Raw genomic sequence first — 25818 nt, 5'->3', positions numbered from 1 at the left:
CAGCCTGACAATGAAATAGAAAAGAAAATCCCATTTTCTGAGGAGAAATCCAAGCCTGCTGCAGAAATTTGCATAAGTATCGAGAAGCCAAATGTTAATTCCCAAGACAATGGGGCAAATGTCTCCAGGACATGTCAGAGGTCTTCACTGCAGCCCCTCCCATTGCAGGCCCAGAGGCCTAGGAGGAAAAAGTGGTTTTGTGGGCCAGGTGCAGGGTACCCGTGCTGTGTGTAGTCTGGGGATTTTGTGCTGTGTGTCCCAGCCACTCCAGTCATGATGAAAAGGGGCCCAGGTTCAGCTCAGGTTGCTGCTTCAGAAGGTGGAAACCCCAGACCTTGGCAGCTTCCACGTGGTGTTGAGCCTGTGGTTGCACAGAAGTCAAGAATTGAGGTTTGGGAACCTCTGCCTAGATTTCAGATGTATGGAAATGTCTGGATGCCCAGACAAAAGTTTGCTGCAGCATGAAACCTCATGGAGAACCTCTGCTAGGGCAGTGTGAAAGGGAAATGTGGAGCTGGAGCCCCTGCACAGAGTCCCTACTGGGGCACTGCCTAGTGGAGCTGTGAGAAGAGGGCCACCATCCTCCAGACCCCAGAATGGTAGATCCACCGACAGCTTGCACTGCGTGCCTGGAAATGCCACAGACACTCAATGCCAACCTGTGAAGGCAACTGGAAGGGAGGCTGTACTCTGCAAAGCCACAGGGGTGGAACTGCCCAAGACTGTGGGAACCCACTTGCTTCAGCATGACCTGGATGTGAGACATAGAGTCAAAGGAGATCATTTTGGGGCTTTAAGATTTGACTGCCCTGCTGGATTTTGAACTTGCATGGGGCCTATAGCCCCTTTGTTTTGGCCAATTTTTCTCCCATTTGGAATGGCTGTATTTACCCAATGCCTGTACTCCCACTATATCTAGGAAGTACTAACCAGCTTTTGATTTTACAGGCTCATGGGTGAAAGGGACTTGTCTTGTCTCTGATAAGACTTTGGACTGTGGACTTTTGAGTTAATGCTGGAATGAGTTAAGACTTTGGGGGACTTTTGGAAAGGCATGATTTGTTTTGAAATGTAAGGACATGTGATTTGGGAGGGGTCAGAGTTTCAATGGTATGGTTTGGCTTTGTTTCTACCCAAATCTCATCCTGAATTTTCACATGTTTTGTGAGGGACCAGGTGGGAGGTGATTGAATCATGGGGGCAAGTCTTTCTCATGCTGTTCTCATGATAGTGAATAAGCCTCACAAGATCTGATGGTTTTAAAAAGAGGAATTCCCCTGACCAAGTCCTCTCTCTTTTTGCCTGCTGCCATTCACATAAGATGTGACTTGCTCCGCCTTGCCTTCCACCATGATTGTGAGGCTTTCCCAGCCACATGGAACTGTAAGTTCAATTAAACCTTTCTTTTGTAAATTGCCCAGTCTTGGCTACGTCTTTCTCAGCAGCATGAAAACAGACTAATACACCAATCTTTTTTTTTTTTCCTTCAGTGCTTTTACATAATTTAAATTGTTCACCATTGATTGATTATATCTTTCTCTGAGTTGTCTTATCTACACCAGTGTTTTTCAACATTGGCACTACTGACATTTTGGACCAAGTGATTCTTTGCTGGAGAGGAATGTTCTTTGTATTGTACGGTGGTTAATAGCATCCCTAGACTCTTACTGTTAATATACACAAGTAGTCATGATGCCCCAGGCATGAAAATAAAAATTGTTTTACATTATTGATGAATGTCCCCTTGGGGGAAAATCTCCATGAATTGAGAACTATTGGTCTGTATTATTAAGCTGTAAAATTCTTGAAGGTCAAAGTCTCTCTATGTATATCTCAAAAAAACCTGTGGATATCTATGTCATTGAGGTCATCTGGTAAACACAGTAAACACCACTATGGGGCCATTATTTGAGTCATTCAGTAAATACCATATAATCCATTTTAATTAGAAGTTTTCCAAATCTATCATTAAATAACTGGAGTACTTGGAGTAAATTACTTAACATGATAAGTCTCTGTTTCTTCATCTATAAACCAGGAATAATAACAGCTTCAAGAGAGCTAAATGATGTAATGTATGAAAATATTTAACATAGTACCTGGACTCTGGTTAACACAAGTAATAGGTATTTTAAAATTTTTAATAAATTAATATTCATTTCTAATTCAGTGCTTGACACATAGTAAAAATTATTATTATTATTTTTATTATTACTATCATTATTTTTGAGATGGAGTCTCACTCTGTTGCCAGGCTGGAGTGTGGTGGTGTGATATCAGCTCACTGCAACCTCCACCTCCTAGGTTCAAGCAATTCTCCTGCCTCAGCCTCCCGAGTAGCTGGGACTACAGGCACATGCCACCACTCCCAAGTAATTTTTGTATTTTTGGTAGAGACAGGGTTTTACCACGTTGGCCAGGATGGTCTCGATCTCTTGACCTCGTGATCTGCCCACCTCGGCCTCCCAAAGTGCTGGGATTACAGGCATAAGCCACCATACCTGGCCAGTAAAAAATTTTAACAAACAAATGAATGAAATATTTAGCTCTCATACAGGCATGAGCTGCCTGTAAGAATTAGAAAACACAAATAATCAAGGAAATGTATTGCCCTATGGCCAACAGTGTTGTTCATTCATTCAGGAAAATCTAGTGTCACAGTGGTACTATCTATTGCTTTATGTCATGCATGGCTGTCTTGGCTTCTATGATCCAATAATGAGTTTTAAGTATGGCAGCAAATGCCTAATTTATAAAGGCTCATGGGGAATACATAGAAAAATTGATTAGATGGCTCTGTCTCCAAGGCTGCCAGAGCTGTCCATTGGGAACTTGATCACAGAAGTGCTCTCTGCAATTACGGGCCTGTGATGCCAGTTTTTAAGAGAGTGAGGCATTCTTGAAAGAGAACCAAAATAGCCAGAAGTTAATGGAAAACCTTATGCAACCCTCTGGTTGCTGGAGTTTTTCCTCAAACTAACATTTAAAGATGATCAACCAGCATGATTGACATAGGCTGATTGAGTTGACTCCAACAGTACTGATTATATGTAGACAGCTTAGATCCCTTGCTGGGACATCTGACTTATTAAAAATGTGACTTGATTCATTTGTGAATTGGAGATGGCCTTTCATATTCTCAAATGAAGAGAAGAAAATCAATTAGGGTATCCAGAACAATATTAAGACAAAGTGTAAGTTAGTGAAATGGGGAATCAGGATTCTTGGGTTATAAAGATCACAGTGTAATGGAGTTGAGGCTTTGAAATTACATAAACCTGGTTTAAACACAGGCTCTTGCACTTACCACCTCTAGGAACTTGGCCAATTTATTATATTTATTTATTTATTTAATTTATTTTTTGAGACAGAGTCTCACTCTGTCACCTAGGCTGCAGTGCAGTGGCACGATCTTGGCTTACCACTACCTCAACCTCCCAGGTTCCAGTGATTCTCCTGCCTCAGCCTCCCAAGTAGCTGGGATTACAGGCATGCACCATCACACCTGGCTAACTTTTGTATTTTTAGTAGAGATGGGGTTTCACCATGTTGGTCAGGCTGGTCTCGAGCACCTGACCTCAAGTAATCCGCTCGCCTTGGCCTCCCAAAGTGCTGGGATTACAGGTGTGAGCCACCGTGCCTGGCCTGGCCAATTTATTTAATGTGTGTGTGTGTGTGTGTATGTGTATGTGTATGTGTTAATGATAATACCTAGTTCCTAGAGCTGTTGAAAAAATTAGGGTAATATAGGCAAACTGCTTAAAGTGGTACCTGTTGTATAGTTAGTATTCAATAAACAGTAGCTATTTGGGATATTCTATAAACATAAGGCAAATGTCTTCATTATTCTGAACCTTTTTATTCTGTTGACAGATAAGAGAGTTGAATTTGATAAAAGTTAAATCTTTTCCAAAGAGCCTTAGCGTTTTGCTAGGTGATGATAAGAGTAATTAAAACATAGAATGCTATCTATGTGAGCTCTGGCATAGATGGTGTGTGTGTATATGTGTGTGTGTGTGTGTGTGTGTGTGTGTGTGTATATGATGAGGGGAGAAATGGGCTTTCTAACCTAACCTCTTGATTTGGCCAGAGAACCCATAGGATGTTTTTTTTAAAAATGTATTTGAATAAAGGGTCTTACTGCTAATAAACACGTATTAAAATCACAGGACTGTATAATTTTTTAACACCTGAGTTTTAAAATTTGAATGAACACACTTATATCACTATATATTATATATAGTGTGTATATATATATATGAAACTAATATTTACTGAATGCTTTTTATGTGCCACACATTGTGTTAAGAACTCTTAATGTACTGTCTCATTGAATCTGCACAAAAATTAAATCAGATAGATAGTATTATTATCCCCATTTTACAGCTGGACTGAGGCTTAGCAAGGTTAAGTTACTTGCCCAGTGCCACACAGCTAATGAAGAATTTCAGCTCAGACTTAACCAATGTCAGATTCTGTCCTTCTCACTCTTCTTTTAACTAATTATCTGTTAATCTACTGTTACATTGCCTTTCTCACTTTAAAGTTCTGAGTGGATTCAGTGATTTTAGAAACATCGTTGGCCATCCTGCCCATTTTGGTTCAATACTGAAATTTGTCACTGCTTGTGCTGGGTGAAGTTGGATGGAAACGACTTCCTATTAGCTATGTCATATGGGTTTATTCTGGTTTTCTAGCATGATCCGGTCACTTAGCAAATAGTCATAGAAGAACTATTATCAGTCAGGCACTGGGCTAGATTCTGAAAGCATGCTAGTATGGAAACTATATGCTATTATGAAGTAATAGTTTTCAATTTTTTTAAGTGATGGAATTTTTAAAAAATTATAATAAATTCTTACATGGGACCCAATATTAAAAATCAATGAACATGAAAATGCAGGAATAGTCCAAGTGAGGTTAGGAGGCTAGAGCCCTGCTCTCAAGACCTTGCCATTATGAAGTTACAGGCCCAGAAGCATCTTTGTGGAACCCCAGGACAATCTGGAGCAGAGTTTGAAAGCCACAAACCTATAGCAAAGCTTGAGCTTGCCATGCTCAGACCCCAATAGTCACTGGACACTTCCTGTAGCTCCTCTTGCCACTTTGTCCTAGGTCTCTTTTTTTTTTTCTTTTTTGAGACAGAGTCTCACTCTGTCGCCCAGGCTGGAGTGCAGTAGCACGATCTATGCTCGCTGCAAGCTCCGCCTCCCGGGTTCACGGCATTCTGAACTCAGCCTTCCGAGTAGCTGGGACTACAGGCGCCCGCCACCAAGCCCGGCTAATTTTGTTTTGTATTTTTTAGTAGAGACGGGGTTTCACAGTGTTAGCCAGGATGGCCTCGATTTCCTGACCTCGTGATCTGCCTGCCTCGGCCTCCCAAAGTGCTGGGATTACAGGCGTGAGCCACCGTGCCCGGCCAGGTCCCTTTATACACGTCCAGTGATCAGGAATACACAGATGATAGCAGTATGTAGTCTTTACCCTTGATGGGTTTGCTATTGTTTTTTTTTTTTTTTTAAACTAATGAAAAATAGTCACCTGAACAATTATGTCTACGTCTCAATGAATGTTATTCTTTAAAATCCTGAACTGAGGTCAATTCTGCTGCTATTTTTCAAGATGTTTAGTGAATTGCCTTTGAAACTCTTTTCTAATAAGCTCTGCCTTTTTATTTTATATTCACACCTTAAATTAAAAACATTTTTCTCATGCTGGATATTTGCTACTCCTGATCCATGCTGACATCTGTGTTGTTTAGAGAAATAAGATTGTATGGCTATCTTTACTTCTTTATTTTTAAGGACTATGCCACCAAAACTAATGTTTCATTTATTAACATTTATGCATGTATATTACATATATAAATTACATATACCAGACCCTTTTCTGAGTACAGACATCAGGGATTACTCTCACATAATTCTCACAGCAGTCCTATGTGGTGAGTACTACCAATATTTCCATTTGACAGATTTTTTTAATGCATGGAAAAGTTGGGTAACAAGCTGAAAGTTACAAGATGGTAATCAAGGGCATCCAAATGTGACTGCAGGAACAATGAATTCAGAGCCTCATGCTCATCCACCCTGTGGCCTCTGCAGTAGCCAATAACTGTCCAGACCACACCCACAGCTTGTGGTCCTTAGCTGCATCCTCAGTCACTAGCCAAAGCAAAGTGGATTCAATGGGAGAGCTGATTAACATTATCAAGTTGATTCTCACGATGTGTTTCCTAGAAAGAAAATGGTGGGATTCCCTATAACAATCCCAAAGAACAGATACCAATGAGATAATTGAATGCAACTAAAATGCCAGGAAAGATCGAAAAAGTTTCCTTCTCAGAGAGACTTTCTCTGGCCATACTACTGAAAATTTTTACCCTTTTCAACTTGTGACATTTCATGTTTCTCTTCCCAAATTCTTTCTTAGTACTTAGTGGTTGCTAATTTATTATATATTTTACTTTTTACATCTTGTGTATTCACCGTGACTCACAGCAGATGTAAACTCTGTGAGGCTGGGAGTTTTGTCTGTTTTGATCTGCACTCTATCTTTGGCACCTAAAAGAGTGCCTGGTACATAGTAGTTTCTCAATAAATATTTGGTGACAGAATGAGTGAGTGAATCATGATGACTCCATAGGGAAATCAGACACAATCTATTTAATTTTAGTTTACTTTCCTTCCTCTACAGATGTATGACTAGAGTATGATGAGATGCAGTGACATTAAATGGTGAGAAGCATTAGAGTCCCAGGAGCCAAGTTCAAATTCTGTTTCTGCCCCTTATACTGTATGACCTGGATAAGCCACTCAGTCTTTCAGCCTGTTTCTGCAACTGAAAGTTGAACGTGATTAATTGCTGATTGTTATGGAAATGAAGTTATTAAAAACCCTGGCCAAAAGCATGTGCTTAATTAATATAAGCTGGATCAGAAGGAAAGCTCTTATAAAGGTATTAAAAGCTCTCTTTTAGAAAACATTGATTTCAGCGAGGGATAAAAGCTACAGGCAGTGTGACATTTTTATACTCCTGAGGGGGCCCTAAAACATTTTAGCAATTTCCCTTCTGGCAAATGCCAGAATAAAAAACCGGCTGCTTGGTACACCCACCTGCCCCTTCTACTCAGACTTGCATCAGCCTGCAGAGCCCCAGGGAATCCAGGGCAGTTTCATAAACGCTTGGAGACTGCAGGTGCTTTGTGAGGGCTTCCTTAGCCTGCAAAGGCCAGAAGGACGTGTAGCTGAATGTCAGGGAACTTGAGTTGTACTGTGGATTGAGCTAGCTGTGGGTTGGTTGTGAGAAACCATTCTTTAACAAGTGCAGATTAATGCTGCCTATAACAGCAGATTTTTATGCCTCCTGTACGTGCAGTGCTAGTATTAAAAATGGAAACTGACATGAAAGCAATCAGGATGCTGCTGATATTCAAGGTATGAAATATAGTGGGTCATACTACCCCATGTTTTCAAATGAATCTTTACATTTCATTCGTTTGTGCAATGCCCACGATTAGTTATGAATTATGGAGGGTAATTAAGCTGTACTGTTCTTGGTGGGAGACTCTATGAACCAAAATATGGCAGTGGTGGGGAAAGTGATTAGGGCTGAGGTGAAGGTGAGAAAGGTTTTGTTTGTGCATGGAGTATAGTCATGAACGTTTCTATTGACAAGATGAACGAAGGGAGTCCATTACCTCCATAGGGCTGGATAAATAGAATAAATTACATTTCCTTGGGTTCTAGTGGAATAGGTGGCTGTAAACTGTTGTCTTTCAGGACTGTTTGTTAACATCACTTTGAGGATGGGCTTTCAAAGAATAACGTGACAATGGCAGGACTGACATAATTCAGAACTATGTAAAGTGTCTGCTTTTAAAGGGAGTGCCTACAAAGCCCTTAAACATAAACTTAGCAGCATGTATTTAAGATGCCTTTCTATAAATGTGATGTAAAATGGAGCCAGAGATTGAAATTGCAAATAAGCCAAGATGGTTTTCCAAAGATTGTTTTGCCCCATAGCTATTCTGTTGCAAATGTCGTGAGAAAAATAGCTGAACACGGAAGACAGAGCATTGCATGTTATTTTGAAACTATGTGCAATTCCAATCTTCCACAGAAAGGCTGTAGGTTGATGATCATTTCTTGTCTGTGGGTGTGGGCCTGCAGACAGTGGGAGAAGAGGGTACAAGGGAAAGGACTGCACTAGGAATCAGAAATTTTGGGTCCCGTCTACTCCTGTCACCATGAAACCTTGGTCAAGTTTCTTGACTGCTCTGCATTTCATTTTTGTCTTCTCTAAAATGCCTAGCCCACAAATCACAAAAGCCTTTTGTTAAATTCAGTGAAGATACTGTCTATGAAGACACTGAGAGGTTGTAAAGTGAAATATAAACATATAAACACAGGGGAGAGGACCTCAATTGCCTTTTGCCTCTTCCTACAACTGACAGCTACCATTTATCTGAGTAGAGCCACAGAGAGGGAGAGAGATGAGACAGGATGGGATCCCAAGCCATTGAAGCTACCGAGTAATTCACTGGAGCCTGACCAGGGCTGACTGAGATGATGGCATTCAAGAAGGAAAGGAGCAGGATGAAGAGGGGTGTGGTAGCACACAGCTGCATAGTGGATCATTCTTTCTTCAACCGTTTGTTGATATCATCTGGGTCACTTTTGTGTCTGTGGATAATGAGTTACAATCCTTTTAAATTGTAAGATTAAACATGTGCATGTAATGGAAACACATTTTTAGAGCAGCAATATAAAAAGGGGAACACGGGAGAGGTTATATAGACCAAGCAAGTAAAATTCTGTGAACCTGGCCCTCAAATGGCAAATATGAGTTTGGTTAAGCCCCACTGACAATTCATGTTCTGCCTGGGAGGACCAGCCAATGGCAGAGGAGAGGAGAGAATTCTCGCTCCCACCACACTTCTGGGCACAGGACTGAGGCTATGGCATAAGGACAAGAGGATCAGCCAAAGGAAAGAGTGGTTTTATCCTCTCCAGGCCTGAAACCTCTGCCCAGAGATTACTGAACCACGACTACATGCCATGCATGTGTACATTGACCAAAGCTCATTGAGTATCTCAGTAAAACAAAATATCTGTTTTTTTCCTGATACAAAAACATTAATAGAAGTACTTTTGAATACATATGAATAAGGGTATTGTTTAGGTATGGAAAAATATGTGATAAACTAAAATGACCGTGAGAGGGTAATACATTTTGGAGAGTAGTTTCTTCACATCAGAAGAAAAGGGGACAAAACAGGGAAGAAAAACTCAGATTTAAGTTACTGTCAACATTCTAGTTCTGTAGCTGGGTGTTGGGATCAAGGGAATTTATTACATTATCAGAATAAACCAACAATAAAATAAAATTAATTAAGATGAAGTAGAACCATGCATGAAATCAGGGTGATGGCATCTTATGGACTGAGGATTAGGATTAATCCAATTCTGCACATCTGATTATTATACAAATAAATGAAGAAACAACACAGACACATAGAGAATAACCAATAGAATGAATGAGTGAGTGAAGAGACGAATGAGTGAATAGTATATCTCTTTCAGTGCAGTAATTTTTTATTCTAGTGCTGGATCTGATGACCAGGATCTTTCCTGATGTAATTTATTTGGGGCAGGAAGAATCTAATTTATGGAGAGATACTGAAATGAGGAAGGATGTTGTGATTAATACCAGAGCAGTTGGAACTATTTTGAGAATGTGCTGGTCGGCACTGAGATGCTGTCCAATCCTTGGCTCATGTCTTAGGGTCACAGAAGCTGTGTTAGTAGCACTGTGTTAACAGCAGTGAATGATGGCAGTGAACCACACCACCTGAAAATGTAGATGTCAGCTGCGTTTCTTTTCTTGCTTTCTCGTTTCTCGCTTTCTCTCTCTCTCTCTCTCTTCTTCCTTCCTTCCTTCCTTCCTTCCTTCCTTCCTCCTTCCTTCCTTCCTTCCTTCCTTCCTCCTTCCTTCCTTCCTTGCCTCCCTCCCTCCCTCCCTCCCTCCTTGCTTTCTTTCCTTTCTTCCCTCCCTCCCTCCCTCCTCTCTCTCTCTCTCTCTTCTTTCTTTCTTTCTTCTTTCTTTCTTTCGTCTTGTAATGCAATTGGCATTTATTTATCTCGGACAGAAAGAAAGACATTGTTTTAAGTCTATGAAGCTGTGAATGACCCAGATTTTGCCCTTAGGAACTTACAGTCTCGTTGGGGTGACAGACACATAAGCAGGTCGTACCTGCTTGGAAGGGAAACATAAATCAGGCAAAGGTGTGCGATGAAAGTCTGGAGAAAAGATAAGTAGCAGGAACCAGGGAAGTTTTCAAGAAGAATATGAGGGTAATGTAAAGGATGAATAAATTTTCTGGGAATGTAATCCAGCTATTCTCATTTTCATGACTTATGTTAATGGCCAGGCATTAGTATCCTTCAAATAAGGTTTGTGTTAGAAAGTTGGGAGAGTTTTAGGGACCGAGAAAAATCTGGTTCCTAATGCTCTGATTAAAGAGGAGAATCACGATTGTTAAGAAATAATTTCCTTTTACCACACATTTACACTGATTAATTTTTACCATTTATTTTCTTTTGGGGATGAATTTCTCCCCCCCTTTTTTCTTTTTAAATGTAGTCTTAAGAATCAAATAAATTGTGAAACTGAGATTGGCCCATGATTCTTTTGAGATTCTCAAGAAAGTGAATCAACTTTGCATGAATTTTAAAATATATTTTCAGGCAAAACTGTGAAGCACTTGGCTGAAGTTTCTAATTTTAATATTTTGGCACATTACGCAAGCAAATAAAGGTCTCATTTTCATATACACAGAGTCTCTCTATATAAAAGGCTACTTGTCTGTATATAGACACACATATGTGTATATCTATAAATGTAGGTGTAATAACTGAAACTTTATTCTGGCGAGTAGTAGTATGCATAATATATACTCTAAGAGCAGTCTTTCAATGCCAGTTAATGTTTGTTCTTGAACAAATCTATACAAAAGCAGCCAGTTATCTCTTTGGGTTAAAAAACATTGAAATGTTTAGGATGACTGAAATGATCATTCCTCAGAGAGGAAGGAACCCTAAGAGTAAATATATAAATGATAGAAATAGTCACTTGAGTTCTATAGTTTACAGTTTGAAATACCTCGCAGGTTAAAGTTTATAAACTTTGGGAAAACCTGGAGAGGGGTTGGCAATTAACTGATGGAACAGCTTTTGTGACTTCTCTACGAACTGAAAAAACTTCCATTTGACATCTTGCTCATTTCTTGGTTAATTTTACTGAAGCTTTTATTTATCTAATCTTCCCAAAAAAGTTTCCATTTAAACAGAAAAAACTCTTGCAGGATTTTATTCACCATTTAAACTTTCTCTCTTTCTTCCTTTCTTACAAATGTTGCCATACTTAAAAATCATCATGAGTCACCTTCATCAACTCTTTTAGACAAAATCTCTTCTTTAGTCCAGAAGGTTCCTAAGGAAACAAGCACGATTAGAATTATTAATTATGCCAAAAATATGAGCTAGCATAATTCTACTTTTGGTGCTAAATGGTGGTTTTTCTTTTGGATTCTTTATGATGGCTGTTAAATTATACAAGTAAATTGCAATCAACATGGCACTTTGGTAAGTCTGAAGTAAGGTGTTTCTCTACAAGGGAAGAAATCCTCATCCCCCTCTTTTTTGTGACAGGGTCTTGATCTGTCACCCCAGCTGGAGTGCCGTAGTGTGATCATGGCTTACTACAGCCTCAACCTCCCTGGTTCAACCGATCCTTCCATCTCAGCCCCCAAGTAGCTGGGACGACTAGCACATGACATCACGCCTGGGAAATTTTTGCATTTTTTGTAGGGATGGTGGTTTTTCATGTTGCCTAGGCTAGTTTTGAGCTCCTGGACTCAAATGATCTGCCTGCCTTGGCCTCCCAGAGTACTTGGATTACAAGTGTGAGCCACTGCACCTAACATCACTATTTTTTGAGGATTAAAGGGTTATTACCTCAAGGGACACCTTATTGATGTTTATTAAGGGTTGGGGGAGGGGGAGGACTATTCAAGAAAATTAGGTTTGTGAGGAGTTCCTGACTAAACAAGATTTAGGGATTAGCCATCCTCAGAATGCTAATTTGGTCCAGAACCATCCTTGCCCAGCCTTAGAGTCAGGGGTCACGGTCAGGGGTCACGGTCAGACAGGTGGTAGAGGGGAGTCAGGGAGATGGGCACTTGCCTGTCTATTGTACTGAAGTGACCACTTCCCCTGCACCCTGCCTCCTCTGGCTCTGACCTTATGAGGAGGAGTTTCTCTTCATATGCATGAGTTCTTCCTTCTCATAGAGGCTGTCCATTCTACAGTTTGTCCTAAGAACTGAGACTATGAAGAAAAATACTTAGGATAAATGTTTTCCCACATATTTCTAGTGCATTTTAAAAAATCCTCTGAATGATGGGGATCTTGCAGGAGGAATTTACTTTCCTTCAGAATGAAGCCAGTAGATAACAGTGCAACTTCATTATGGTAAACAAATTGGATTACCCTCAGTGATGGGACACGGAAAGACCATGGCAGTTCCACTATCACTCTTGGATTATAACATGCAGTCCTAGAATTATGGTAAAGACAGAAGCTGATCTGTGCATGAACAAGGCTCACCACAACTTGAAGTTTGCGATGCTTCATTTTGGTGTCAAAGGCAGAGATGAGTTACAGCCACAGCTGCCTGGCTTTGCTCTGAATTCTGTGGAGTGAAAATAGTTCAGCCACTACTCTCAGCAGTGGGCAAATGGCTCAGAATGAGGAAGGAGGGTTGGCAGTGATGAAATGTGCAGGGAGAAAGTGATGAAGAAAGAGACCACCACAGAGATCCATGGGAGGGAGGAAAGAAGATGAAGATAAGAAAACGGGAACAAGTTATTCATTCGCACATTCAACAAGCATTCATTAAGCTGATCCCAATGTATCAGATTCTGGTCGGTAAGTGCTGGGGGTTCAGAGATAGATGACATGGATCAGTCCTTTAGGAGACCAATCTGGTGGTGTTAGTTTGGAATCAGGTGGTTGGAGGGAGACTGGCAATATCCAAGATGACAATCTAATGTTGATAGGGACCATGTGAATGCTTTTCAGGGTGTGATATGATTTGGCTCTGTGTCCTTTCCCAAATCTCATCTTAAATTTTAATCCCCACATGTCAAGGGAGGGACCTGTAATCTTCACACGTCAAGGGAGGGAAGTGACTGGATTATGGGTACAGTTCCCCTGTGCTGTTCTCATGAAAGCAAGTGAATTCTTTTGAGATCTGATGGCTTTATAAATGGTAGTTTTTCCTGTGCCGTTTCTTGCTTGCTACCATGTAAGATGTGCCTGCTTCCCCTTCCACCCTGATTGTAAGTCTCCTGAGGCCTCCCTAGTCATGCAGAACTATGAGTCAATTAAATATCCTTTCTTTATAAATTACCCAGTCTCAGGTATGTCTTGCTAGCAGTGTGAAAATGGACTAATAGAGGGTGGTACAGAAAATGATGGTGCATTGAGGCTAGTTTCCAAAAGGGTATGTCTAAGCTGACTTCAGCTGAAGCCAGATGATGGTGATTGAGTCCAGGGACAGGACAAAAACAACAGAAGAGCTTTACAGAAGGAGCATCATGAAAAAATGGGAGGCAGATACAGACAAGGAATGTGTGGTGGAGAAAGGAAATGCTCAAGGCATGGCCTGAGAGGGGGACATAGAGTGTGAGCCTTTGGTGGAAGAGACTCAGGAAAGTGGGGACAGTACAGGGGCCCTGTAATTACAGAGTTGGACTCCTAAGTACATAATGAGTAAATAGTTCCGTGAATTGATTCTTAAAAGAGTGAGTAGAACTGTCATTGGCTGCACACTGGAATTGCCTGGCGAGCTTCAAAATGCACAGAGGCCTGCATGCCCCCTTCTGCTCCAGGGATCCTGATCCAAGTGACCTGGAATGCAGGCTGAGCATCAGGGATTTTAAAAACTCTTGCATGACTCTGCACTATAGACACAGTTAAGAATAAGAATTAACTTGGTGTGTTAGTTTTGTCATAAAATGAGGAAAACAATATTACCTAAGTCAAGATTAAGGACAAAAGCAATTTTTAAAGCAATAAAGAGGGTTGGTTGATGTGCAACACTGGTTCTCAACTTGAGATAATTTTGCCCCCAAGGGGGCATTTGGCCACATCTGGAGGCATTTTTGATTGCCAAGACTGAGGGGGAGGTGCTATTGGCATCCAGTGGGCATGGGGCAGGGAGATTGCTAACTGCCCCACAAAGAACAGAACAGCCCCCACAACGAAGAATTATCTGGCCCCAAATGTCAATAATGCTCAGGTTGAGAGACCCTTGGCTAGCAGGTAAACACAGGCTCTGGAGCTAGATTTCCTGGGTTGTAAACTGCATAATCTTGGGTAAGTTACTGCTCAACTTCTTTGTGCCTTAGTTTTGTGATAAGTTAAAAGAAGTAATATTATCTAGCTCACAGGGATTTAATGGTGAATACATGTGAAGACAGAACAATACCTGGCAAGTCCTTTACTCTTACTTAAGGAGTAAGAAATCACCACCCATAAGCCACAAGCAAAAATTTTGGAATTTTCTTTGCCTAGATCTTTGGGTTTAGGGGTCTTTAAAGTAAGGATCAAATAGAAATAACAATAGCTATTGTTTGTTGTCAGCTTACTACTTGTCAGGTAATATGTTAAGTCCTTTTATCTCTATGATCTTACTTAGTCTTTATAATAACCCATATAATTTAGACACTACTAATTCCATTTTATAGAAACAAAATCGAGACTTAAATAGTGGAAGATATTGCCTAAGTTCACGCAGAAAGAAAGTAAAGGAGGCAGAGTCTCTCTGATTACAAAGCCTGTGCACTTAACAGAAGACGCAAATTGTGGTTATGAGGAAAACATTAGACAGGGAGTGATCAGTGTATTAGGCATTTTGACTCCTCCCTGCCTCTGTGTGTACCTTCTGATCTATCTCCACCAGCTTTTTCCCAGATCTCAACCTTCCATGGAAACTGCCACCACAGAGTTAATCATCTGGGCAGTGGTCTCCAAACCCTATTCATCATATTCTCTTCAATGAGCAATTTTTGATCAGGCACCCCAATATATAGGTATTTTTTAGACATTATGTACATATTCTACCATATTGCATATCGTATATATTTTAAAACATAAGTAAAAGTTAAACTTTTTTAAAGAGTAAGACAAAACATAAAAGTCCTAATGTTTTCTTTCTACATTACCCCCTGAGGTAAATGGTTCCATTTTAGAGAACATGGCTCTAGAGGGTTCCTACTGGTTTTATTATATGTGCCAAAGGCCCCTTTCTCCTTTATTTTACCAAAGGTAAAATTGCATGTATTTTCAAAGTAGTATTAGCTTGGAAACTAAATAAAAAGGACAAAAAATATAAAACCATGTAATTTCTTCACCTGATTTAACCAAACCTCAGCCACAGCTAGCTTGGCTGGGACAGTATACAGGACTCTAGTACCATATTTTTTTCTGCACTCAGACTTCTTGGTAGACAAGGTGGAGGATAAAATAGGTAAAATAGATATTGTGCACCAGCAGTATCTGTCTATGATAGACTTAAACTTTAAGGTAACACTTGTGTCTTCTGTAAATGTTTGAGGGTCTATTTTTTGTGTTCTTAATCTTGATTTCTTAAGATCCATTTTTGAAATATTCCACTATACTATCGATCAAACTAATAGGAAAGAGGATTTATTTAACCAATATTCATTGGTTGAAGATGAGCAGAAGGTAAAGACATCAGCTCTGCTGGCAACTGAAGCCACATTGGTTCAGAATCTCAGGAATTGTTGGTAGAATTGGGGCAGACCCAAGCAAGAAAAACCAGAGTGGAAGTGTGAAGCAAGGGAGGTGACAACAAGGCTTTATGTCGCAGGTCACACTGCCTCGTCAGAAATCCTGATTCGTCCTTGTTCATCTAGTTGCATTCGTAACTTTCAAATATTATGTCCTATCATTCCTTAAAGCAGCATCATGGAAAGACAGAAATTTGGATTTCAATTCTAAGAAAGCAGTGTTGTTATTGTTGATATTGTAATTGAAGAAATTAACTTGATACTTTTGCATTCTTGGGAAATGAAGAATTTATAAACAAAGCTGAGGATTAGAAAATTTTAAAGCAATAGCTATTAAATGGAACTGTACTAACATATTTATGCAATCAGACAAGCAGTTATAGGGAGGAAAATGATTAGTTCGCTGCATGTGTAGGCATCTTTCATATCTAAGGATGAAGAAGCAGATGGTCTTGTTATCAGTTTGCACATTTGTCTGGAAAAAAGCAAACAGCACAGGTGTAGGACCCACATTCCATTCCACACAGCACACATGGTAAGAGTCTGGCTGGAGGTTTTGATGGTAGATGCTGCTTATGGAGCCTGACATTATTTCGCTGCATTCCCAGTGCTCTGAGCCTTGAGCAAGAGGTCATCCATTTCTAGTAACCATACTTCAAATATATTTGTGCAAGACTTTGTTGATATTGGGCCTCACTACCCTGCTCCACTGGACATTTTTCTGGCTTCTTGTAGTTCTTATTTCTCAACTGTATGGTGCCTACTTGGCTGTCCTCTGGCTTGGCACACAGCCTCTTTTTTTTTTTTTTAGACCTCCTGTCTGTTTTCCTCCTTCCCTGCAGCTACTTGATCTTTCTATCTCCTTCAGCTTCCTATCCCCAAGGGTGCCAGCCTGCAGCCCTTGGCTCTGTTTCCTGCTGGATGGCACCAGGGAATCCTTTCTGGAGGGAGGAAGAGGGGCAGAGAAAAAGAGGTTTCCACATTGGTCTACCCTCAGGGCATGGTGTCCACATGATAATCACATGGGCTGGATTAGAATCTCATGATCCTCTTTAGCTTTTCATGCTGAAAGACTGTTAATCTCTTTCAATTATTCTGTTCAATGCCGAACCCCAAGAAGAAGAAACTGGAAGAAAAAAAAATCTGGTTCCAAAAGTTGTATGGTTGCCCTAGTGCTAGGGATGTAATGAATGTTTAATATATTATGGTTCTTACTATTTTTCTAAGGCTTATGTAATAAAGTACTACAGTCTAGGTTGGCTTAAACAACAGAAATTTATTTTCTCACAGTTCTGGAGGCTGGAAGTCTGAGATCAAAATGCTGGCAGGGGTGGTTTCTTCAGAGGCCCCTCTCCTCGGCTTGTAGAAGGCGGTCTCCTCCCTGTGTCTTCACATGGTTTTCCCACTGCGTGTTTCTGTGTCCAGACTTCCTCTTACAAAGGTTCCCATCATATTGGATTAGGTCCCACCCTCATGACCTCGTTTTAATTTAAGTACCTCTTTAAAGATCCTATCTGCACATGCAGTCACAGTTTGAAGTACTGGGACTTAGGCTTTCAACATATAAATTTTGGTCGAACACATTTCAGTCCATATATTATTATTATTATTATTATAACACAGTCCCGCATCTTCAAAATGTCATATCCTAGATGTTGAGACATCCATATAAGCATATGGTTCAGTTTAAGGTAACAAGTATATTTACTCTGCTGGTGGATATGTCGCTTTAGTTGACTGCATAGAAGCTGATATGGATTGCTCTTCTCTGTCTTAGACATGAGGCCTAGTTCAAGACTAAAACATGGATTGGAGTTGGGATAGCTGCCTTAGCAGGTCACTAGCCTGGTTGAGTGATGTAAACTCATTGGAAATCTCGTCTTTACTCTTAGGTGTGTAGAGGTTACTGGTGAAGCAGATGAAATAATTTAAGAAGCTTTTGTGATAGATGAGGAAGTCTAATTAGATTAACTCACTTCAGGGTCCCAAGCTAGCATGTAGTACAGAATTTGGTACTCACACAGTGGATCAAGGAATGTTGGCATTCTATAGAGGTACCTGGAATCTGATTCTGCATAGTGTCTTATTACACTGGAATGTGTCTGTTTCTCAAAAGACTTTTAGCTTTATTTCTCAAGATTTTCTGTATGTGTATCATGGAACAGTTTTGGCTGTATTTACAGCTTCTTTAGTGGAGACAAGTAAGCATATACATCCTCATTATTACATCCCTACATAGGCAAAACAATCCATGCCTTCTTATATATCACATGTGAATGCTTTCAGAAGAAAGTTTTATTAAAAATACTGCAGAATTACAACTCAAATTTGAGTGTGAGCAGCACAATCATACCTGAGATTTGGGAACAATGACTACCTATGCATTTGCTGGTAGGCAAGTTCATAAAATGGTGGCCATAAGCCAAATCCAACATGCTGATGTATTTTGCTTGGTAAATATATATTTTGTGTGTGTGTGTGTGCTCACTGTGTTTTGAGTATTTGTCGGTAGAGCAAACGTTCCGTAGTTTTCCACAATCTTTACCACTCACTGTTATCTTATTTCTGCTTTATTTACACATTTACATTACTTGACAGGTGAGTCTTCAATTTTGTCAGCTCCAATAGATGTGGGAGGAAAAGCAAAAGGAAGATGAAAAAGCAGAAGGAACAAATGGGGTAAAAAGAAAGGGCTAGAAGTGCAGACAGGAGATGAAATAATGCAAAATCCTGGGAGCACCAGGCTCCTGGGCCTGGCCTAGAGCAGGGGCCTACCGAGGACAACACAGGTGTGTGAGTGGGAGGACAGGGGAGAAGCAGAAGGGGAAAGTCGTGACTTCTAGTTGGTATTACATCTCAGGCATTGAGCCCACATTATCCCCTTTAATAAACATAAACCTCTCCCACCAAGCAGGCATTGTTATACCATTTGTAGTTTAGAGAAGTTGGGAGGTTAAATATCTATAATTTTCAGCCTAGAATGGCCCCGTGTTGTGTTTGTTGAATAACATTCACTCATAGTGAGTATTAGCCAAAGAGTGGGGTCTCAAACCTGAGGCTCTGTGGCTCCAAAGCCAGAATTTCCCTCTTTCACATTGCATCAGTTGTCATAATGTCACAGTGGGTGTTTTTAATTTCTCCAGGGCCAATTCTGGAGGAAATATTTTTTGGCCAAATTCTTTTAAATCTAAAATTAAAGAAGCTTTAGTAGATGCCATATATATATGTTTATATATAAAAAATAGATATAGTAACAACTTAAATTACCTATTTTACTGAATAAAGGATTGCCAATGAGAAAATTGAAATTACTTTTAGCTACTAAGAATATTAATCTCTCAGAAGTAGAAATACAGGTGAAGGCATGGATCTAGTTGGGTTTGAGTGAGGATTACTCAATACATATTACATGAGGCCATTCCAGGCTGAACATTACAAATAGGATCAATAGTATATCCCTGATGTTTACCCTAAAACAAAGTTGAAGATGCAGCAGAAGAGGAGACATATCCCTGCTTTGGTTGCAAAAGGATCTTCTCAGTAAAGCCACCAAACAGCTGTTTGTAGTAGAAAAAAATGGTCTATGATACATCTAACCTAGGTTATCTGGGAAAGGGAGAGAATGAGAGAGAATAAGTTAGTCATGTAGCAAAGCATCAATGTAGAAGAGAGAATATCTTACAAACAAATCAAGAGATTTTTTTTTTTTTTTTTTTTTTTTTTTTAGATAGTCTCACTCTGTCACCCAGGCTGGAGTGCAGTGGCACGATCTTGGCTCACTGCTACCTCTGCCTCCTGGATTTAAATGATTCTCATGCCTCAGCCTCCTGAGTAGCTGGGATTACAGGTGTGCTTCACCATGCCTGGCTAATTTTTATATTTTTAGTAGAGATGGGGTTTCACTATGTTGGCCAGGCTGGTCTTGAACTCCCGACCTCAAGTGATCTGCCTGCCTCAGCCTCTCAAAGTGCTGGGATTACAGAGATGAGCCACCACACCCAGCCAAAATTTTTTTAAATGAGAAAAAATAGTTCCCATTAATAAATCTATAGGAATGATAAAATTAATTATGTCTGAATACCTAATGCATGTGGGGCTTAAAACCTAGATGACGTTTTAATGAGCACAGCAAACCACCATGCCACATGTATACCTATTTAACAAACCTGCACATTCTGCACATGTATCCCAGAACTTAAAGTAAAATAAAAAAATTTTTTTTTCTTTTTCTTTTTTTTGAGACGGAGTCTCACTCTGTCGCCCAGGCTGGAGTGCAGTGGCCGGATCTCAGCTCACTGCAAGCTCCGCCTCCCGGGTTCATGCCATTCTCCTGCCTCAGCCTCCCGAGTAGCTGGGACTACAGGCGCCCGCCACCTCGCCCGGCTAGTTTTTGTATTTTTTTTTTAGTAGAGACGGGGTTTCACCGTGTTAGCCAGGATGGTCTCGATCTCCTGACCTCGTGATCCGCCCGTCTCGGCCTCCCAAAGTGCTGGGATTACAGGCTTGAGCCACCGCGCCCGGCCAAAAAATTTTTAAAACAGAAAAAAATTATGTCTGAAATTACAAAGATATGGAACTTCCTTTAAAGAGTTAATTTGAAAATGACATATAAAATTGTATGTATTATGTGCAACATGATGTTTTGAGGCATATATACATTGTAGAATGGCAAAATCAATCTAATTAGCATGTGCATTATCTCAATAATTGTTTTGTGGCAAGAACACTCAACATCCACTCTCTTAGCATTTTTCAAGAATACAACATAGCATCATTAACTATGGTTACCATGCTATACAATAGATCTCTTGAACTTATTCCTCCTCTGACCAACATCTTTTCTCCAACTCTCCAACCCTCCAGCCTCTGGTAATGTCCATTTTTGTCTCTACTTCTATGAGATCAGCTTTATTACATTCCACGTATGAGTGCAATCATGTAGTATTTGTCTTTCTGTGCCTGACTTCTTTCACTTGACATAATGTTCTCCAGGTTCATTCATGTTGTGGATCAGAAACACATATTCCTGGGTTATATATGTCCAAACATGTTAAGTGGTCTTTTATCAAGAGCTACTTTTACGGGCTCTTAATTATTTTCTAATTGTTTACATTTTCCTTGATGACAGTGCCATGTTAACCATACATTAAAAAGAAGCTATATTTTTGATAATTTTTTTATAATGGAACTTTCTTTTAATGTGTAGTTAATAAGGCACCGTCATTAGGAAAATGTAAACAATTAGGAAATAATTAAGAGCCTGTAAAACTAGCTCTAGACAAAAGGTAGTTAAAAGACCACTTGGCATGTTGGAACATATATACACTAGGCATGTGTGTTTCCATTAAGATGTTGGTGACAACAGCAGTTAACAGTGATTGTTGGCCTCTGAGGACTATTGTGAAAATCCATAAGAAGTGAAAAGTGGCAACAAATTTGTTTTACTGGTGGGCTTTATAGTAGTGCAGGAACTCATGAGATGCCTGTTTTACATCAAGCATTTTTCTGGGGGTAAGTTAAATGACTTGGATAACTCACTTGTGCTGGGAGGTCTTTATCTGCCCCCTTGGCTAGAGTTTCTACCTCTTCACCCTGCTCTGTGCCCTGGGAGGCTGATCTGTATACACTGCATCAACTAGATTCCTTTGCTGTCTGACTTCTGGTTGAATTTAGCCAATGGGGGCGGCAGCAGGAGAGGGCAGGAGCAGAGTATGGTCAAGGTCTTCATTTCTCTTGCTACCTCCCTACTGTGCCATGAATTATCAGTGTCTTTGTTTCTCTACCAAAAGGCATAGCTCCTGTATGTGGAGGGGTGGAGGGCACTTCTCTACAGCTCTGGATGAGTATGTGCAACCATGCTAAGGGTGGTTAGTGTACTACCTGTTGGTAATTGCAATGGGCTTCACACTACTTCTTCTTGCATCTTTCTATCTCATTCCTTTACAAAGCTCTTCTGCAGTACCTTATCTGATGACTGTGCCTTCTGTTTCCTGACTGATAAGTCACTGAACTCCAACTCTGACCTCTATATAGTGGGTTTTTGGAGGTCAGGCTACTTCATTCACCTCTTCTAAGGGCTTACAGAAAGAAAGTAAATTTTCAAATAATAGTAATTTATAGTAATAAAAGCATTATAAATAATATTATTCACTAAAAAGCAAACATGAACATGCCTTGAATGAGAGGAAAGAAAAGCCATGTGAATGTCGATGATGGAGACGCTTTAGAATGGGCAGTCATTGGAGGGTGTGCAGCAGGTTTCTACGGCAGGATTTGTCTCGTCCCTCTGGTTCGCTCTCATGGATTAATGTTGTGTTGGCCAAGACAGTCATGGTGTCAGGCTTTCAGCCTGTGCGATGGTGCAAGGTGGAAGCTAAGAAGATTCTAGATGAAGAAAGCTCTGTTTATGCCCAACAGCTCATACTGCTTCTTATGAATTGTGGTAAGTCCCCATGTACACATAGAAAGTCTTATTTTGGAAATAGTTTTCATGTGAAGGTACTATAGATGGAATGTTTGGGTCCCCACAAAATTCATAGGTTGAAACTTAATCATTACTGTAATGGTATCAGGAGGTGGGGCTCTGGGGAGGTGATTAGGTTATGAGAATATAGCCCTCATGAATGAGATTAATGCCCTTATAAAAGAGACCCCAGTAAGCTCTCTCACCCCTTCTACCATGTGAGGATACAGTGAGAAGTCATAGTACCATCTATGAACAAGAAAGCGAGACCTCACCAGGCTCTGGGTCTACTGGAACCTTGATCTTAGACTACCCAGACTGCAGAACTGAGCAATAACTATTTGTATTTGTAAGTCACCCAGTCTATAGTATTCTGTCCTAGCAACTTGAATGGACTAAGACAGGAGGTATCCCTAGAAAAGGTCCTAAAATTACCCATCACTATTGAGTCAACATCCTCAAGTCAACTTCTTGTTCTAGCTGCTGGTTTGGAAAAGAGTGTTGATTTTCACTTGATGTGGACAGTTGTGACTTTAAATTGTCTTAGTTGCTTTCATGCCATAAGATTCCAAAGTACTTTCCACATTCAGCAAGAGAATGGCCAGCTATTGCATTAGGGGAAATCATAACCTCTTCGAGGTGAAACAGCTTCAGAGGTAAAATAAGGATAGCTGCTTCCCTGGACACATCACACCATTGCTCAAGAGGCAAGGAATGAGGCCTGGAAAGAAAGGTCCTCTTCTCCCCCAAACTTTTAGAGTCATAGAAAGAATCAGAGGCAGCATCTTATAAATACTTCACTGGCCTCTAGCCAGAGCAGCAGGGCTAACACCTTTTCAGTGCTTTTGGCCACTAGAGTAAACCACATGAGTTGCTGTGACCGTTGCCCCTTGCTGGTATCCCTCAGCTCCGGGGAAGATCTCAAGTCTGCTCACTCCTATTCTATCACAGAGCCACTCAGGTTTTGTTTATATACCAGTCCTGCCTTTAATGTGCTGAACTTGGTGCTAAGATATTAATTAGGAATCAGTATTACAGAAAATATAAATTTTCCATGTTAAAAAAGCAGCCATGAAAAGAAAAATTCAGTTGTGCTTTAAATGTGCAGCATGAAGCTACGTCTCCAGGCAAAGAATTTAGAAGTTTCAGGACTTTCCATTTATATGGCTTCATTATTGCTACACGTAGGAAGAAGGCTCTTAGACAACCAATACATCAGTGTTCTGAGATGGCCAGAGTCATTCAAGGGCTCATTAGCTCCCACCATTTTTCACACAACAGGGGGGCCAATGGGCAGACATTAAAATCCTAGGGCTCTTTCCAAATGAATTATAACAAGATCTATCAAATGGGATCCTTAATTTCATGCCTTCCTCAGAGGAACAGTAGGCAGACAACTGGGAGAAAACGTAAGAAGGTTTTTACGTCTTATTAACACAAATTATATGAATAAAAGCATTGACATTGTGAACCATGCATCCCTGTATATCCTTTTTGCCCCCCTCTCTCTTCTCTCTCCTGGTGAAACAAGGGCATAAAAAGGCGGAGAAATTGATAGTTACCGAACAAAAATAGTGTTAGATCCAGTGTTCCCTTCTCGGAGACAGCATCATCTCCACATTTTTCCAAGTTTTGTAGGCTTGACAGAATGTTGCTAAAAGAATGAACAGTCTGTATGCCGACAATGCTTTAGCTATAATCCCCTATTAGTAGGAAAATCAGAAATTGCTTTTGCATGATTTGGTAGTCTGTGCCATAATATCATATTACTGAAAAACACAGTATAGTTTCCTTTTCATAGCCCCAAATTGTCTTGCTTAACAATTTAAGGAGGAATTTAAACTAGGTCTTAAATCAAACTTAAAACAAATATTAACCTAGTTATGATTTAAAGCCAAATAATCTGTCCTAATGCATTTCCCTTGTGGGAATGTACGGAGCAATTTAAGGAGATTTTTACAAAAATAATAAATCTTACCTAAGGGAAACGGAAATCTACAATTCTTTTAAAAGTGATTCACACTTCCAGGGAACTGGGCGAGTCAAGGTTGGCAAAATTCATCAGCTGCATGGCCTGACATGGTAGGGGCAACCCAACAGGATGTATTTCCAGTGTTGATGTAATCTGAGAATGTTTTATTTTTTGTCCTTAAACAATAAGCAAATCAAGTCACGGCTGAATGGGAGTGCTCTGGTATTTTAATGTATTACAATTTACGGCAGTATTTACTTCAGTTCTTGGCTTGCTGACACTAAAATTATCTTAAACAGGAATTATAACATAAAATTAGATTAGATATACTTCAACAAGTTTATCTCTAACAATAAATATATACAAATTCTGAAATGAAGTACCCTGCAATTTTCAGCCAGTGCTTAAAGTAATTATACATTCTGTGGTGATAACACATTCCGTTTTTTATTGTGCCACAAGCTGGTGAGATACCTCTACCACGCATGTTAATGCTAATTAGCAGATAGAGTGTAAATCTGAGGAAGCCTCAAATTCTGTTGCTTTGCCAGTTTTGCCTTGATTGGAAATTGCAGGCCAAATTTCCTCTCATTCTGACTTGGCCTATTCAGGCATCGCTTGAGATGTCTTTCTTCGGTGCATTTTAATCCATCAGATCTGTTCGTCGTTGAGTGCCTCACTGTTTGTTTTTAATTCAGCAGACTCAAACAGTTTCCTCTATAACTGCCTTTTATAATCAATCCTAGGAGAATTTCAACTCTGCAGAACAATAGGTGCGGATGACATGTTTACTCCACGCTCCCTTATCCCTGTCAAAGAGGTGTTTTTGTTTAGCTGCTAATAAAGTGGCATTTTGAAATATGTTTCTGAACCAAGAGGGAGGGAGGTATGCTCTGTAGCAAGCTTTGCTTCCACTTATGCACCCAGAGCCCTTGAACTAGAGGAGCTCATGTACCCAGAGATTCCAATTAAAATGAGCATTCAGACGGATGCTAACATTTGGACAACGGAGGACTGTCCAACCTATCCTATGGGATCGCAAAGACCCAGAGGGATGTCAGTAACCTCCAGGGTTTAATTCTACTCTTCAGTAGACAAATGCAAAGCTTCTGGTACATTCCATAACCTCTTTTCCTATCTGCCCTATGGCCCAAATCTACCTTTGAAGTCAGTGGGAGATTGTTTATGAGGAGTTTTGCTTTGAGTTGTGCCTGATTTAATTTGAATTTACATTCTGGGTCTACAGCAAATATCTTTGGGTTTCCTAGATTAAGATGTTCTCATCAAGTCCCTTCCATGCTCCTTTCTTTATTTCTATCTGCCTTTTTGACTTCTGACTCTACGTCAATTATGCACCAAAACATTTCCCTGCCATCCCCACCACATGTGTGTCATTAGCTCTGTCCATGTTTACTAAATGCCTACTGCATTCTTGACTGAGAGTGTGTGAACTACTTTGGCCCCAAAGATGAGCAGGCAGAGTCATCAGTAGGATGTGGAGAAGAA

The sequence above is a fragment of the Trachypithecus francoisi genome, unplaced genomic scaffold (assembly GCF_009764315.1).
Source record: "Trachypithecus francoisi isolate TF-2019V2 unplaced genomic scaffold, Tfra_2.0 Lachesis_group7, whole genome shotgun sequence".
Classification (NCBI taxonomy): Eukaryota; Metazoa; Chordata; class Mammalia; order Primates; family Cercopithecidae; genus Trachypithecus; species Trachypithecus francoisi.
The sequence above is the reverse complement of the archived record's forward strand: the minus strand, read 5'-3'. Positions refer to the sequence as shown.